The following is a 15,864-nucleotide window of genomic DNA, read 5'->3' as shown; positions in this document are numbered from 1 at the left end:
GGGGCCTCACTTAGATGGTTGCCATTCTACCCCTGAAGATTTTCAACACTTGTTAATATGGGACGAACATCTACTAATGTGAAAAGCGCATCTCCTCACGGATGGGTGGTTCTAGCTCCGGTTTATCCATATAGCACACGTAGAACATACTATGGGCACTGCACTTGCACAGGCCCCGCACGGTGCCTTCCTCCCCATGGATCAAGTCAGCGGCCTCTCCCCTTTTCCCCCTTTAAGGACACTTGGAGTGACACCCCTTTCCACTCTCTGGGGCTCGTCTGTCCCCAGCCTGGCTGCTCCTGCTACAATTGTACCCTGCTTGGGCCCTGCGAATCCTTAAACCAGGGGTAGTCAAACTGCGGCCCTCCAGATGTCCATGGACTACAATTCCCAGGAGCCCCTGCCAGCATTCGCTGGCAGGGGTTCCTGGGAATTGTAGTCCATGGACATCTGGAGGGCTGCAGTTTGACTACCCCTGCCTTAAACCACTCCTAGATAGTTCTTCTCCTGACAAAGGCATGGAATAACAAATACTCCCCCATGCAAGGTAGTGGATGGTGTGGTCCATTTAATTACCAATCCCCATATAAATTAAGCAGATAGCATACCTTGCGAGGGAATTCCAAGCGTCCAACCAGCCTGATAACAGAGCTCCGTGACAAGGGGTAGTCAAACTGTGGCCCTCCAGATGTCCATGGACTACAATTCCCATGAGCCCCTGCCAGCAAATGCTGGCAGGGGCTCATGGGAATTGTAGTCCATGGACATCTGGGGGGCCACAGTTTGACTACCCCTGGGATAGATGATTTTGGCTTCTTACAAATCTGGAGATGTAAACATATGCTTCACACACCATTTTCTCTGTGTTCTTTCGTTTTTTTTAAACTTCATCTTGGTTTAATTGAAGGATTAGTAGTCTGGGATTTAAGGAGCTCTGAAAGTGGGGGAGGGAAAGGAGCCCCCCATCTGTACCCACCCACCTCAGGATTGCTGAACGCTCCAACCGTGTGGTAATTAAGACAAATCAAGGCCTTTGTGTAGGAGTATCTACACTTGTCCCTGCATTAAACAGAACTACAACCTAATTTGTGGAGGTGGCCGTAAATCATTTTTTCTTTCTGTTTAAGAATTCATGGCTCTCCTTCTGTAAAAAACTCAGAGCAACTCCCTCCCCCTCCCACTGTGTGCTAAGGAACGGGCAAAATAAAATACAACCACAATGGGAGGTTTAAAAAATGCAATGTTAAGATAATCTTTCAATATTAATTTAGTAGCTTGAAGGTAAGGAAGGGGGCGAGTGCGAGAAGTTTGTTGAGTACATTTTAATGTATTTTTTCCTCTGGGCAAAACAGGATTCAAAACAAATTTGCTCCCCAGGGGCAACGGAGGGAAAAGTTGCTTTGTGAGTCACAGACTGGAAATGTTCGCTTGATGAAACGCAGGCAAGAAAAGTTTGGTTCAGGAAACGGTTGTGTCAAAAAAATGTACGGGGCCAATTTGAATAGGATTCTCAGAGTTTGTTCGCAGTCAAAGGAGACAAGTTGGGTCTTTGTTGATTCACATACACATCTCAATACTTGTGATTAGGTCCCAGTCTATACGGAAAACCGAAATGGTAGAATCATGGATCTTCCTGTTACAGTGGCCAGTAAAGTTGCCAGCTGCCTGGAGGAATAAAAATGACTTATCTCATTAACAGAAGATGAATGGGAAGTTATTTAATGAGGCAGCTTTATGGGTTCAACAACGGATGGATACGGAACTGAAGACTGTTATTAAATTGTTGTTGTTGTTAGGTGCGAAGTCGTGTCCGACCCATTGCGACCCCACGGACAATGATCCTCCAGGCCTTCCTGTCCTCTACCATTCCCCGGAGTCCATTTAAGTTTGCACCGACTGCTTCAGTGACTCCATCCAGCCACCTCATTCTCTGTCGTCCCCTTCTTCTTTTGCCCTCAATCGCTCCCAGCATTAGGCTCTTCTCCAGGGAGTCCTTCCTTCTCATGAGGTGGCCAAAGTATTTATTAAATATCATCCCTTAAAATAACCTCTGAATCAGCCATTTTCTCCAGGGGAACGGATCGCTGTAGTCTGGAGATTAAGTTGCAAATCCAGGAGATCTCCAGGTCCCACCTGCAGGCTGGCAACCCTGCCTACTACATCACCTCTTTTAACTGGGACCGAAATGAAGATCTAGTGCAGGTTTTCTCAACTGGGGCTTCATGAAATCCTGGATTTCTTGATGGCCCTGGAAGGGTTTCCCGAACAGGGGAAATATTTATCGGGTTATATGACCATGTGTGACCATGTCGACCTGCTCCCCCCAAATGTCCAATGATGGGCTTTGAGGGGATGGGAAGGGGAGGGGCCCTGGGTGGGCGTGTCCACAGCTCTGCTTCCCAAAAATATTCTGCGTGATTGCACCACTTCGGGGTTTTCTTGAAGCCTGAAGAATGTTTCAGAGGTTTCTCAAGGGTAAAAAAGCTGTGAAACTCTCATCTAGTGGAAGGAGAAGGTTGTTTCCCTATGGCTTCCCCCCCTATTTTTACCTCCTACAGTTGTTGATATCTTTGAGGAAACACCCCTTCCAGATTCTTTCCCTCTTGCAAGGGAAAAGACACAGGCAGCCATGTCTCTTTCTTGTGTGGTGGGAAGAACCGGCAGGGTGTATGAGCAGTTTGCAGTGGAAGGACGATGGACTGGCAACAGATTAAGCCATGTAAAAAAGGGAGTGAGAGGAATCACAGACCAGCCTGCTATGCCGAGCTAGGCCGCAATCCTCCAGCCATGAAGGTCTTGGTCCCAGGCCCAGAGGTCTTGCCAACATGAGCTCTTCAAACGTCTCTGCCCCTCTCCCTCCCCTCTGGTATCCTGATGAATGTATCTTGGATGGGTTTGTCCCTCTTTTCCATCTTCTGCTGCCGTCCTTGGCAGGACAGCACACTGGAAGTTGGAGGACAACTGGGGGGAGGATGCGGGCCACCTCCTCAAAATAGATGGGGATCCGGGAGTCAGAATTATCCCAAATGCCACGGGCTAATCCTGCCCATCGCTGTTAATAATAAAAATACCTGCCTCTCCCAGCAGGGCGATCTGACAGGGCTGCAAATAGAATGGAGTGGGGTGATGGGGTGGAGTATTTGAGGAACATGGGATGGATGAGAGATGCTATTTGTAAGACAACCAAAGTGGGACCCGATTTAGAAGCATCTAGGGTCAGCGCTTCCCGGACTTTTCGGTATGGGGAGGCAGAAGTCCAAATTTACTCGGTATGGTGACCCATCCAGGGTTGGTCCCAAGTTTTTTTTTGGGTCCTAGGCGAACAAGGAGTTTGGCACCCATCTAGTTTAGCATTACATTTTCTGTACGTACGTAAGCACCACCGAGTCACAACCAATTTACGGTGGCTTAGCTTTCAAGGCAAGTGAGAAGAAGAGAGCTTGCCGCTGCCTTTCTCTACGGAGGAATCTTTGTTGGCCTCTTGAGAGCCAGCGTGGCGTCATGGCGAAGAGCACCGTCCTCTCGTCTGGAGAGCTGGGCTTGCTTCCCCGCTCCTCCACACGCAGCCAGCTGGGTGACCGTGGGCCAGTCACAGTTTTCTCAGGGCTCTCTCATCCTCACCTACTTCACAGGGTGTCTGTTGAGGGGAGAGAAAGGGATGGCGATTATAAGTCGCTTTGTGACTCCTTTGAGTAGTTAAAAACGGGGTACACAAACCACAGCTCTTCTTCTTCTTCCTGGGAAAGGATGTGCTGTAGAGCAGGGGTAGTCAACCTGTGGTCCTCCAGATGTCCATGGACTACAGTTCCCGTGAGCCCCTGCCAGCATTTGCTGGCAGGGGCTCATGGGAATTGTAGTCCATGGACATCTGGAGGACCACAGGTTGACTACCCCTGCTCTACAGCTTACGAGCCCATTGGGCAACTTGGCCATCATTCCATTCCCCACCTGGAGGATGACGGTAGAGAAGAAGCCACTTAACAATGGGATATCCCAGTTTTCCACAGGCCGAAATGCCATGGTTGCCTGCACATTAAAAAAAGGCCTCCAAGCGTGACCACGGCAGCCCGGGCCTCCGTTCTTAACGTCCGTCTGTCTTTCCCCTTCAGACTGGTGCTTTTCATTAACTCGAACGCCCATTTAGTTTAGCCGGAGTTCTGTGCGCCGTCAGCTGAGCGAGATATCATAATTCCTTTCCCCCGAAATGGTTGCTGTCTCAGTCGTGCTCATCTGTTAGGAAAATGGAATGGAGAATGATGCTTTTTTCGAAGCGCGGAGGAAAATGAGAGGAACGGCAATTCGGCAGCCGTGCTGCGCTCAAAGCCACCCGCTCGCGGTCGGAAGCACGGTCGGCTGCCTGGCGGTGGATTATAAACGAAAAAGAAGGCGGGGGGAATTTGGTAACAAGTTCGAGACGAAATTTCGGCGGGCGAGTCGTCGGTGGGTTAACAGCGGACGTCGTCAGATGCTGAAAAGTACCAAGCGGGTTATAGGAGCGGCTGGGTTTATATCGGCACAGACCTCATAAAAAGAATGTTCGCATTTAGGCTGTGGTTGAATAATTGCTGAGTGTTTAGATTTACGAGCACTTCGGCAGAGTCTTTTGCACCTCCTAGGGGAAAAAAAAAAGCTATAAAGCTGTAATTTAGATGCCAGAACTTGGAAATGAAATGAAATGCACAATTTGCAGGTTTTTCAAAAAAGGAGGGGTTTAAAGCGGGCTGAACTTTGAGGTGTGCTAAGTTTCATGCTTTTTTCCTTCTTAAATAGGGTTGCCAGCTTGGGGAGATTTGGGGACGGACCCTGTTCCACTGAGAAATGGCTCTAATGGTCAGGAACTCCTTCCTGATGTTTAGACGGAATTTCTTTTGAATTAATTTCATCCCATTGGTTCTGTTCTGTCCCTTCGGGGCAAGAGAGAACAACTCTGCTCCATCATGGCAGCCTTTTACAAATGAATATTAATACGTTAACATTTACCATAGCTGCCGTAACCAAGACGACTACTATGAAAGGGTAGGGGGATCAATTTTATATTCTTGCCTTTTGCCTGTTATATACCCTATACTCAGATTGACAGTGGGACTTGGCACCACCTACTGCCTGGTCCTTTCAACGGGAGATGCTGGGGATTGAACCTGGGACCTTCAGCCTACCAAGCAGAGGATCTCTTGCCTCTCAAGAAGAGGAGCCATAGCCCCTCCCTATGAGAAATGCGAAAGTTTGAAGTACTTATCTTTTTCAACCGAGGATTCATCACACCAGCTGTGGGAACCAGCTTGGTCCATCCGGAAAGACTTTTTTTTTTAAAGGAGGGGATGTGCATGGTGTGCTTTCTGAACGGTGACCTCGGCCGCCTTGGCTTGTGCTCCTTCAGAGATGACAAAGCGTCTTTGATGCTGACAGTGATCTTTACAGTGAAGCGATAAATCCAGACTTGTTACAGCTCCGGGAATTACATTTTTCATTCAATTACCTGGCAAAGAAGCCGGGGAGGCATCTGCTTGCTGAAATCATTCCCAGCAAATTGTTGTCGGTGTGTTCTCCTGAATAACGATGGGGTGTGTTTGTGTGTGGGTCTGTTCCCACTCGAAGGAGGTGTGCTGTGGAAAGAACTGCAGATGTGTCCAGGTGGCATTGGCTTATTCATGATGTCCGTGGGAGGGGGAAGAAAATATCAGCTCCTAGGCCAACTTTGACCCTTCAACAAGATGTTCTGTCTCACCGTTGCCAAAGTAGAAGCAAGAGGACTGCATAGAAGGTGGGACAGAATATCTGTGGGTACAGGACTTATTTGCAATTCATGCTGTATCCCCTCCTCAAATTGAATCCCAAGCAAAACAAGTTGCTTAACATTAGATAAGAGTATTTATTGATATATTTAGACATTTATACCCCACTTTTCTCCCCTGTAGTGACCCAAAGCAGCTTACAGCAGTGTTTTCTTCTTTTTCATTTTATCCTCTAAGACCAACTCTGTTCAGGCTGAGAAGTTATGTTGGAGTTGGCACCATCCCACAAGGCCTGTAAGACGAGGCTCTTCCGTCAGGCTTTTGGTTGGGGTCCAAATTAACACCTACATATCTATCCACCTACTTACTTATCAATGGCCCCATCCATTCTAGTTGTCCATTTATCCATCTATCTATGCATACCCAGGCCGGCCTGACGTATTTGGAATAACCTCAACAGCTGGTGTGGGGTACCTGTTGCTGTTAATTTTTTATCTGTTCATTATCAACTTTTAAACTAATTTTGAACTTAAATTTTATTTGTTTTAAACTTTGCATTTATATATCACTTTGCACACCTCCCTGAACTGGCTCGCTGGAAGCGAGGTTTAGAACTCTAATAAATAAGTAGGTAGGTAGGTAGGTAGGTAGGTAGGTAGAGAAGGAAGGAAGGAAGGAAGGAAGGAGGAAGGAATGGCTAGTCCAAGGTTACCCAGCAAGAGAGCTCTGACAGGACCACTCTGTGAGAACAGAATTATCAAGACTGTGACAAACCCAAAGTCACCCAGCTTGGCTGCACGGGGAGGAGTGGGGAATCAAACCCGGCTCACCAGATTAGAAGCTACTTCTCTTAACCACTACATCATGCTGGTTGGTATTGCTGGCATAGGCCACAGAAAGAGATTTTGGTTGCCCAGCTGTCTCTATATTGCTGACCTGACACGGGAGCGATGTGTGTGGGAGAAACATGGTGACCCAAGACCACCCCCCGGGTGGGGGCTTTAATGTTGGAAGCGTTGTATAGCCAAGAGGCCCTCTTCAAAAAATGTTTTAGGCTGCCTGCATTTAGCACTTCTTCAGGAAACCGAATTAAAATAGCTCCATGAGAGCTTTCACAAAAGTTTAAAAAAAAGAAACCCCCCTCAGCTGTTGCTTTCACAGTATCTTTCTTTCTGTGTTTACCACTGGGGGACTAGGAAAAACTGAGAACAGTTTTATATCCTTGCCTGTGTTCTGTTCACGTGGCCTTGAGGTGCACAGACGATTTCACAGGCCCCGGTGTCCGCTGATCAATATAATGGAAGAATTAAAAAAGCAAATTGAAATAAAAACATCCCCTTTTAAAGACGTGAGTATCAAGGACATAAAAAGCCCTTCTTTCTTTTCTTGGAGGAGCGAAGCGGATCCTTTTTCTGTCTCTCGTGTCCTTTCTTTCTTACATTATTTTGTACTTGCCGTATAAATTGCTTACCGGAGGTTCGTTCCTGATTTATTCATCCAGCGCTGGTATGAGTTCCTTTCTTGCACGGGGGAAAAAAAAAATAAAGCCACACACACAAATACTGCATCATTTGACAATTTAGGCAGATATGAAATTATATTTCGCCTCCTTATTGCTTTGCATTTATTTTTGTAAATAGCAGGGCCTATAAAATCGGGTGCTTTTCAAATTAAAAACAATCCCCTTCGGTGAAGTAGGTGATATTTACCATGTGCAGATTTATTGTTACTAGAATGATTTTTTTTAGAAGTCCAACGTCTTAAATGTATTAATCTCTCCAACGCTATAAAGTTTAGAACAGCTGCCGTAAAGCGACATGAGTCAAAACACAGCTCATATCTTTTATGGATCCATATTGGAGCTCTACTACCTTTTGTAAAAGAATGATGGCGCTTTTACTTCAAATAAATAAATGCTTCCAGGCTGTACAACGAGTTGGTGTCAATTTAAAGTTTCCCCTTAAAGAAATTATCGTGACATCCGTGGCTCGGTTTAGACGTCAGCGTGAACCAAGGTTTATGTGGACGGTAGTTCTGATTCCGGGCTGTGGATCGAGCTTCCTGACAGGTTGAGTGTGGTTCTGGTCAGCTTGGTAATGAAGTAAAGTGGAGGTAGATCAAGATGGGTGGGTGGCCATGTTAGTCTGTCTGCAGCAGTAGAAGAGAGCAAGAGTCCAGGAGACCCTGGAAGACTCACAAGATTTGTGGCAGGGGAAGAGCTTCTGTGAGTCCCTGCTTCCTTCTTCATTTGGATCAAGATCATAGAATCATAGAGTTGGAAGGGGCCATGCAGGCCATCTAGTCCAACCCCCTGCTCAACGCAGGATCAGCCCTAAGCATACAAAGATGGGCAGCTGTGTTTGCCTGTAGTGGTAGAAAAGAACAAGAGTCCAGGAGCCCCTGGAAGACTTACAAGATTTGGGGAAGGGGAGGAGCTTTTGTGAGTCCCTGCTCCCTTCTTCATTTAGAACAAGACGGGCAGCAGTGTTTGCCTGTAGTGGTAGAAAAGAACCAGAGTCCAGCAGTGCCCTTAAGGCTAACAAAACCTGTGGGCCCTGTCTCACGAAAGTTCATCCCCTGTCACAAGCCTTGTTATTGAAAGTGCTACTGGACTCTTGCACATGTCTACAGCTTCCCAAGGAAGATAAGGACAGGCGTGGCTTGCCATTGCTTGCCCCTGAATCGTGAACCTGGATTTTCTTGGTGGTCTCCCATCCAAGTATTAACCAGGGCTAACTCTGCTTAGCTCCTGAGATGTGAGAAGATCAGGCTAGCCTGGGCCAGCTGACCCATTGCTGAAAACCTGCAAAGGCAGTAAGCTGGTTCGCCAGCTGAGACATCACCGCCCACTATCATGAAGGGTGGGCTGGCTTTCCCAGGTTAGAACCGGGTTGCTTCCACATGAAGCTGCCTTTTAGTACAATTCAGCAAGGTTAGTATTATCTGTTTGGGCTGGCAGCAGCTCTCCAAGGTCTTAGGCAGAGGTCTTTTCACTGTGGTTGCTGGTCTCCAGGTCGTGGCCGAAGATATCCCGGAATTACAGCTGGTCTCCAGGTTCCTGAGATGGGTCCCCCTGAAAAAAATGGCTGCTTCAGAAGGTGGACTTTGTGGTATCATACCCTGATGCGGTCCCCCTCCTTCCCATACCCTGCCCTTCCTAGGCTCCACCACCAACATTTCCAGGTCTTCTCTAAGCCAGAGCTGGTGACCCTACCTAGTCCTTTTAAGAGGAGATGCTGGGGATTTAACCTGAGATGTCCTGGGATGCTTGGCTACTGAGCCTTCCCCATGAAGACAATTCTCCATTGTGTTCTAATTGCTGCTGCAAATGCAGAGGCGTTCACAGTGGTCGTAGAAGGTCCACACGAGGGATGAATTGCTCTAGCCTACCTTCCTGATGGAGTGATGCTTGCTGGCTTAAAAAATGGAAGTGGGCAGATTGGCGGTACTGTAACGATGCTATGGACGACACACCAAAAAGCTGCAGACCGAAGAAGTGCTTAACCTTTGACCTACTATCTACTCTTCTGCCCATAATTTCCTTCTACCAGTCACCAAGGAACTCCTATTGAAGTTGTGGGGGAAGCCAAATGAGTGAACTGCTTCCATGAAGGCCAGGGGGCCCATCGGACAAAGACGTGTCAATGGCCAATGCCTTCATTGGAGACCAATGGAAAACCATCTGTGCAACAGTAGAGAGGGGAGGATGAGATGAAAATGTAGTAGAGAAGCAGATGTAGGAAAACTGTGATAGGGAGAGATTGGAGAATACCACAAAGGGAGGGGTGTGAGGTACCTCCTGGGGTATAGCTGGCTTTCTCAACCAGGGTTTTCTTAAACCCTGGGGTTTCTTGATGGCCCTGGAAGGGTTTCCTGAGTGGGTGAGTGTTTTGAATATATTTTTAAAAATTGTTAAACATTTATTGCGTGATGTGACCATATATGATTATATTGACCTTCCCCTCCTTCCCAAATGGCCAATGATGGGCCTAGAGGGGGGTGGGAAGAGGAGGGGCCCCAGGTGGGCGTGTCCACAGCTCTGCTTCCTAACCGTATTCCGCATGATTGTGCAGTCTGAAGAATGTTTCAGGGGTTTCTCAATGGTTAAAAAGTTGAGAAAGGCTGGGGTGTGGGGTTACCAGGTCTATTTAGGGAAACTCCTGGAGGCTTGAAGGTGGAGCTTGAGGAGAACAGGGGCCTCAGTGGGGTACAGTGCCCTAGACTCTGCCCTCCAAAGCATCCATTTCCTCCAAGGCATCTCTGTAGTCTGGAGAGGAGCTGTAATTCCAGGGAATCCCCAGGCCTCACCTGGAGACTGGCATCCCTACGGGAAGAAGCAACTGCCACGGCTGGGCAAGTAGCTCCATACTGTATGTTGGTAGACTCTTTGAGGGGCTGGAGGGAGAAATGGACCCTTGATGATACTTGCATTTTCTTGCCTCAAAATTCTGTCCCGAACAATCACAGCAGGGAAAATGCTACCCCACATCAACAGATTCTCTTTTCTTTGGGGAGGGGGTGTGGCTCAGAGGCGGAGCCTCTGCTTGGCCTGCAAAGGATCCCAGGTTCAGTCCCCTGCATGAGTTAAAAAGGATCAGGTCACAGGTGATAGCAAAGACCTACCTGCCTGGCCCCCCGAAGAGCCGCTTTCGGTCCGAGTAAACAGCACTGCCCTTGCTGGATCGATGGCCTGGATCAGTGTTCATGTGTGTTCTTCCAGGATGAACATTTTCTGAAGTGTAACCTTGCACTAGGAGACCTGGGAGATGTGAATTCCTAAAACAAGACAGCCTCAGGTAGTAAAACAGCCTCAATTAGCAGTAAGGGTCCAGTATTAGACACATATTCAATAACTCCAATATAGTTGGAGTGTTTGAGTCCCGGTTTGGGGCTTATTCGACAGCAGCTCATGTTTGCCTTTTGCAACGATTTTCTAATTTAAAGGAAAGCTCTTCTGAAGGAAAACTCAGGTGAGGATCTTCGTAAGAAAATGCTGGCTGTTTATCCAGACAGTGAATCTTGCTGAATGGGTTTTGTCCATTAGGAACATAAGAAGAGCCCTGCTGGATCGGAACACAGTGGCCAACCAGTTCTTCTGGACAGCCAACAACAGTGGATAGAGTTCATAAGAACATGAGAGGAGCCCTCCTGGAACGGAACAATGATCCATGTAGTCTAGGATCCTGTCTCACACAGTGGCCAATCAGTTCCCCTTGAGGGCCCACAACAGGGCAGAGAACTGAGGCCTTCCCCTGACGTTACCTCCTGGCTCTGGGATTCAGAGGTTTAGTAGCTCTGAATGTGGACGTTCCCCTCAGTCACCATGGCTAGTAGATATTAATAGACTTACTTCATGAGTCTACCTGTAGAAACATAAGAAGAGCCCTGCTGGATCAGACCAGTGGTCAAAATAAGTCCAGTATCCTGTCTCACATGGCGGCCAACCAGTTCCTCTGGAGGGCCAACAGCAAGACAGAGAGGCTGTGGACTTCACCTCGTGTTAAGGACATCAGAAGAGTCCTGCTGGATCAGACCTGTGGTCCATCTAGTCCAGCATCCCATCTCACATAGTGGCCAACCAGTCCTCAGGACTATCAGCAACAGGCCATAGAGGTGCCAAGGCCTTCCCCTGATGTTGCCTCCCGGCTCTGGGATCCAGAGGTTTCTCCTCAGCAACCCAGGGTGGTCCCTGATAGGCTTATCCTGATGTTATGTGTCCATGTGCTCTACATCAGGGGTAGTCAACCTGTGGTCCTCCAGATGTTCATGGACTACAATTCCCATGAGCCCCTGCCAGCATGTTATGTGTCCATGTGCTCTACATCAGGGGTAGCCAACCTGTGGTCCTCCAGATGTTCATGGACTACAATTCCCATGAGCCCCTGCCAGCATTTGCAGGGACTCATGGGAATTGTAGTCCATGGACATCTGGAGGACCACAGGTTGACTAGCCCTGCTCTACATTAAGTCCCACAGGATCTCTTGTGGGATCATACAGGCTGATTGTTTAAATCTTGAAGCCTATATATATATTTTTTATATAGGCTTCAAGATTGAAACCATCGGTTTAACGGCCAAAGCAAGAAGCCAATTCAGGACAAGGGTTTGCCTGGAGGTGAACCATACGAGGAGGTGAAAAGAATCGTCTTTAATATGTAATGTCAGGTGTGTGTGTGTGAGGCAAAGAAGCCTCGGGTGGGAGGAAAAAGGATGATATGCCCAGACAAGATTTTCCCTGTTTTATTCGGTGAAAATTGGAGGCTGTAGGAAGCCATTTCCTTGCCATCAAGCGGAGCTGAAAATAAGGAGAAGCTGAGAGGCGCAGGATAAAGTATAGCGTGACTAAAATAAACATTGTGTTGGTATTACTCTTCTTATTTATGTATTATTATTTATTTAATTTGTGTGCCGCCCTCCTGTGCGGGCTCAAGGCGGGGTAAATCAGTGGCAATACAATGATACAAATGAACATTAATACGTTAACATTTACCGCATTTACTGTAACCCCCTTCATGACCCGTAACAATAACACCCCACCCCACCTTGGGAGAGCATGTGAGCAACCGTGGGGAGGGATCCGATCTTCCTTAGTATGACGGGCAATGTATTGATTCTTTATTTAGTAAATCATTACGCCCCTTTCCTGTGTACTGCTCAGAGCAATTCACAAGTAAAACAATATAGCAAAACCCCAATCAATAACAGGGCAAAACAAATATTGAGCATTCTAAAACGATTTTAATAAAACGGCCCTCAGGCTAGAATCATAGAACTGGAAAGGGCCAGACAAGCCATCTAGTCCAATCCCTGCTCAATGCAGGATCAGCTTAAAGCATCCAGGAGAAGGATCTGTCCCACTACCACTTACAGAATCGTAGGATCATAGAGTTGGAAGGGGCCAGACAGGCCGTCTAGTCCAACCCTCGGGATCAGCCTAAAACATCCAGGATCTGTCCCGCTACTACATAAAGAATCATAGGACCATAGAGTTGGAAGGGGCCAGACAGGCCACCTAGTCCCACCCCCTGCTCAATGTAGGATCAGGCTAAACCATCCAAGAGAAGGATCTGTCCAGCCACTACTTACAGAATCATAGAATCATAGAGTTGGAAGGGTCCAGACAGGCCATCTAATCCAACCCCCTGCTCACTGCAGGATCAGCCTCAAGCATCCAGGATAAATATCAGTCCAACCGTTGCTTGAAGACTGCCAGTGAGGGGGAGCTCACCATGAGACAGACTGACTCAAACAAGCAAGCCATGGCCCTAGGTTTGCAAGCGCCAAACAAGGCTATTAACAATACGATATTTTTGAGGTCATGAATTCATCGGGTCGCTATAAGTCAAAAGCGATTTGATGGTGCTTAACAGACATGCATGCACACATGTAATGTGGGTGGGTGACTACCGTGCTCTCCCAGAGAGAGTTACAGCGAACAATAATTCAGTCTAGGATCCCTGCCTGCTTCCAAAAGAGCATCTAAGGCAGTGATTCTCAGCCTTCGTAATGCAGTTTTTAAAACCGTCCCTCATGGTGGTGACCCCCAACCATACAATTATGCAAGAAATTAAACCAAAACTGTCCAATGGCATGAGGATCCATGGTTCATGATTGTATATAAATTAGTTTTTTTCCAGGGTTTCTCAGTTCAGTTCTGCCTCTTGTCCCACCATGCCGATCTCGCTCTTTTCCGCTGCTCCAGACAGACGAAGGCTCTACCTCGATCTACCCGGCAAGGCTGCTGTGTGGATGGCACCCCCCGGCCAAGCTCCTTGTCCTCCCGCAACCCCTGTGAAAAGGTCATTTGACTTCCAAAGGGGTCCCGACCCCCAGGTTGAGAACCACTGATCTAAGGGGAATGTTTTGGAGAAAGCTTCCTGCTGATTTGATTGCCATTTTGCAGGATTGTGGATCCAGATGTAGGTGGCCGTTGTGTTGCCGTAGGTTGTGTTTGCATACCTGGGTGCCTATTTTGTAAACAGCCCACTCTGTGGGGAAAGGCAGTCCATAATCTTTTGTGTCTTGATTATTCAAGTCATTTCTGTACCTCTAAGCAGCCAAACAAATGCACAAAGGAAAGTGCGGAGGCAGTTAACAAAACATAAACGTTCAGAATTTTACAAACCGTCAACAGAAGAACAACAGCTTTAGAATAACCAACCGTAAAACACCTGGTAGAAGTAATAAAAGGTGTATATACACACTCACACACTCACACACACATCCAGAGTGTTGTAGAGATATTCATGGAATGACTAAAGAAAGGGATAAGCCTAGCCAATTTTGAATCCCTTCTCCCCTGAAATCTAAATTGCTGAAGAATTGGGAAAATTAAAATGTTTCTTACCTGTCTCCCGAAACTGGATGAATAAAGATGATGGGAGTTCCACTACTGAGCTACCTCCAAAATGCCATCTGACAAACACGAGCTCATGTTGGTCACCATGAGGTCTAGTAACTTGCTTTTGCCGTGTGTGTGTGTGTGTGGGGGGAAGCTGCTGGTTTCAGGAGGCAGAGTTTTGCATCCCTTTATGCAATTCTGTGTTTTCCTGCCTAACTCTGCTAGAAGGGCTTGACCTGTTTTGGGGCATCCAGATATCCCTATCGATTTGAACAAGTTAGTGCCTGAAAAGAGTTTGGACTTGAAAAAATCAGTTTCGTGCCAAGAAAGGCTCAAACTTTCCCCCCCTTTTGTTTTCTTCCAGAAGCAGGCAGGGAGAAACCAGGGGGCTGGCAAGCAGATTTCAAGGAGAAGGGTATGTGTGTGTGAGTGTGTATGTTTGTGTGCGTGCGTGCGTGTGTGTGTGTGTGAGAGAGAGAGAGAGAGAGAGGTTTTGCCCTCAGAGCTTTTCTGCATGGCAGAATGTGCTGATAATGCAAATAATGGCAGGACAGATGTAATCCCTAAATCAAATATTAACAAGGAAGTGTGCACAAGTGGAAGGCGGGAGAGAAGAGGCAGCATTACAGCTGCAAGGTCTCATTGCTTTTTGCAAATAATGCACAGAGTATTTCATTTAACTGCTCGCAAGCTGGCCTCCCCAGAGCCCCCAGTCTGCTTTTTCTTCCTGCAATCAATGAATAGATTAGCTGTTTATTCTGCTTCCTTTTGACATTAGGGAGTGGGGCTACGGTAGAGCTGTGAAATAATATCACCGTTTCTGTGTTGCTTTAAAAAACAACAACAACAACAACAACAACAACAACAACAACAACAACAACAACAACAACAACAACAACAACAACAACAGTAGCTTATATTTTATGCTGCCCTTCCTTCAAGGAATTCCAGCCTTCATTGTTCTCACCTCCCATTTGATCCTTTCAATCCATGTGTGGGGTTAGATCAATTCAGATCTAGTGACAAGTCATGGTTGGTTGGGGAACCAATAAGAGAAGGAACCCCAGAACATCCAACACTCATTCTCATGGGAATCAACTGCTAGGAGGGCGTGTTTGAGGAGTCTCAGAGCTCGCAGGCTCTTCCGTTCCCACGTGACTCAGGAAGTGTTTTGGAAGAAAACAAACCACTATGGTTTGTTCTTGTGCCCACTGGGCATGTGTGATTCGTTTAGGATAGTCCGAAAAGTAGAATCAGCGTTGATTCAGACACCTTTTTGGACAAATCTGGTCCAAATTGTACTTCCTCCTTAAGTTAAACTGCCTGAATCAACTTAACTTCAATTCAGGTACGATTTGGCTATGAGGAGAATGGGACCAGAATTGGCCTTTTCTGTCTATTCCACGGTCTGGGGGTTTCAGGTGGAGGCACCAAATTTGCAGAACCCCCAAATTTCAAAATGATAGAACTGGGGGTCCAGTTCTACGGGCATCAAAAGAGGGTGCCCCCATCTGACCCCAATGGTTTTCAACGACAAGAACTGATAATCTTTTCCCCTCTCCCAAACATGGAATAGACAGAAACGAAAAATTTCTCATTGACTTTAATGGCAACCTAGGTTATTAAGGCGTCAAATAGCTTTGGATTCGTATGAACTGATTTGGCCAAATTTCTGCTTCAGGTGCGAGCTAGCTTGATGTAGTGGTTAGGAGCGCGGGCTTCTAATCTGGTGAGCCGGGTTTGATTCCCTGCTCCCCCACATGCAGCCAGCTGAGTGACCTTGGAATCGCC

General features: G+C 47.1%; 1 protein-coding gene and 1 long non-coding RNA gene across 5 annotated transcripts in view; one reads left to right on the top strand and one right to left on the bottom strand.

Annotated features, from left to right (window-relative positions):
- Window positions 1-15,864, top strand: part of FRAS1 (Fraser extracellular matrix complex subunit 1) — a 282,626-nt gene that overhangs the window by 57,720 nt on the left and 209,042 nt on the right. The gene's annotated exons all lie outside the window — the stretch shown is intronic.
- Window positions 1,299-14,537, bottom strand: LOC143819438 (uncharacterized). 2 transcript variants are annotated; one of them, XR_013224973.1, is made up of 4 exons: window positions 14,080-14,537; window positions 10,356-10,508; window positions 3,949-5,603; window positions 1,299-3,637 (listed from the first exon to the last, which is right to left on the bottom strand). It is a non-coding gene; the product is annotated as an uncharacterized LOC143819438 (long non-coding RNA). The 2 variants fall into 2 exon arrangements; XR_013224972.1 differs by lacking the exons at window positions 1,299-3,637; window positions 3,949-5,603 and adding an exon at window positions 7,323-8,805.

This window comes from Paroedura picta, chromosome 10 (genome assembly GCF_049243985.1).
Source record: "Paroedura picta isolate Pp20150507F chromosome 10, Ppicta_v3.0, whole genome shotgun sequence".
Classification (NCBI taxonomy): Eukaryota; Metazoa; Chordata; class Lepidosauria; order Squamata; family Gekkonidae; genus Paroedura; species Paroedura picta.
The sequence above is the reverse complement of the archived record's forward strand: the minus strand, read 5'-3'. Positions and strand labels throughout refer to the sequence as shown.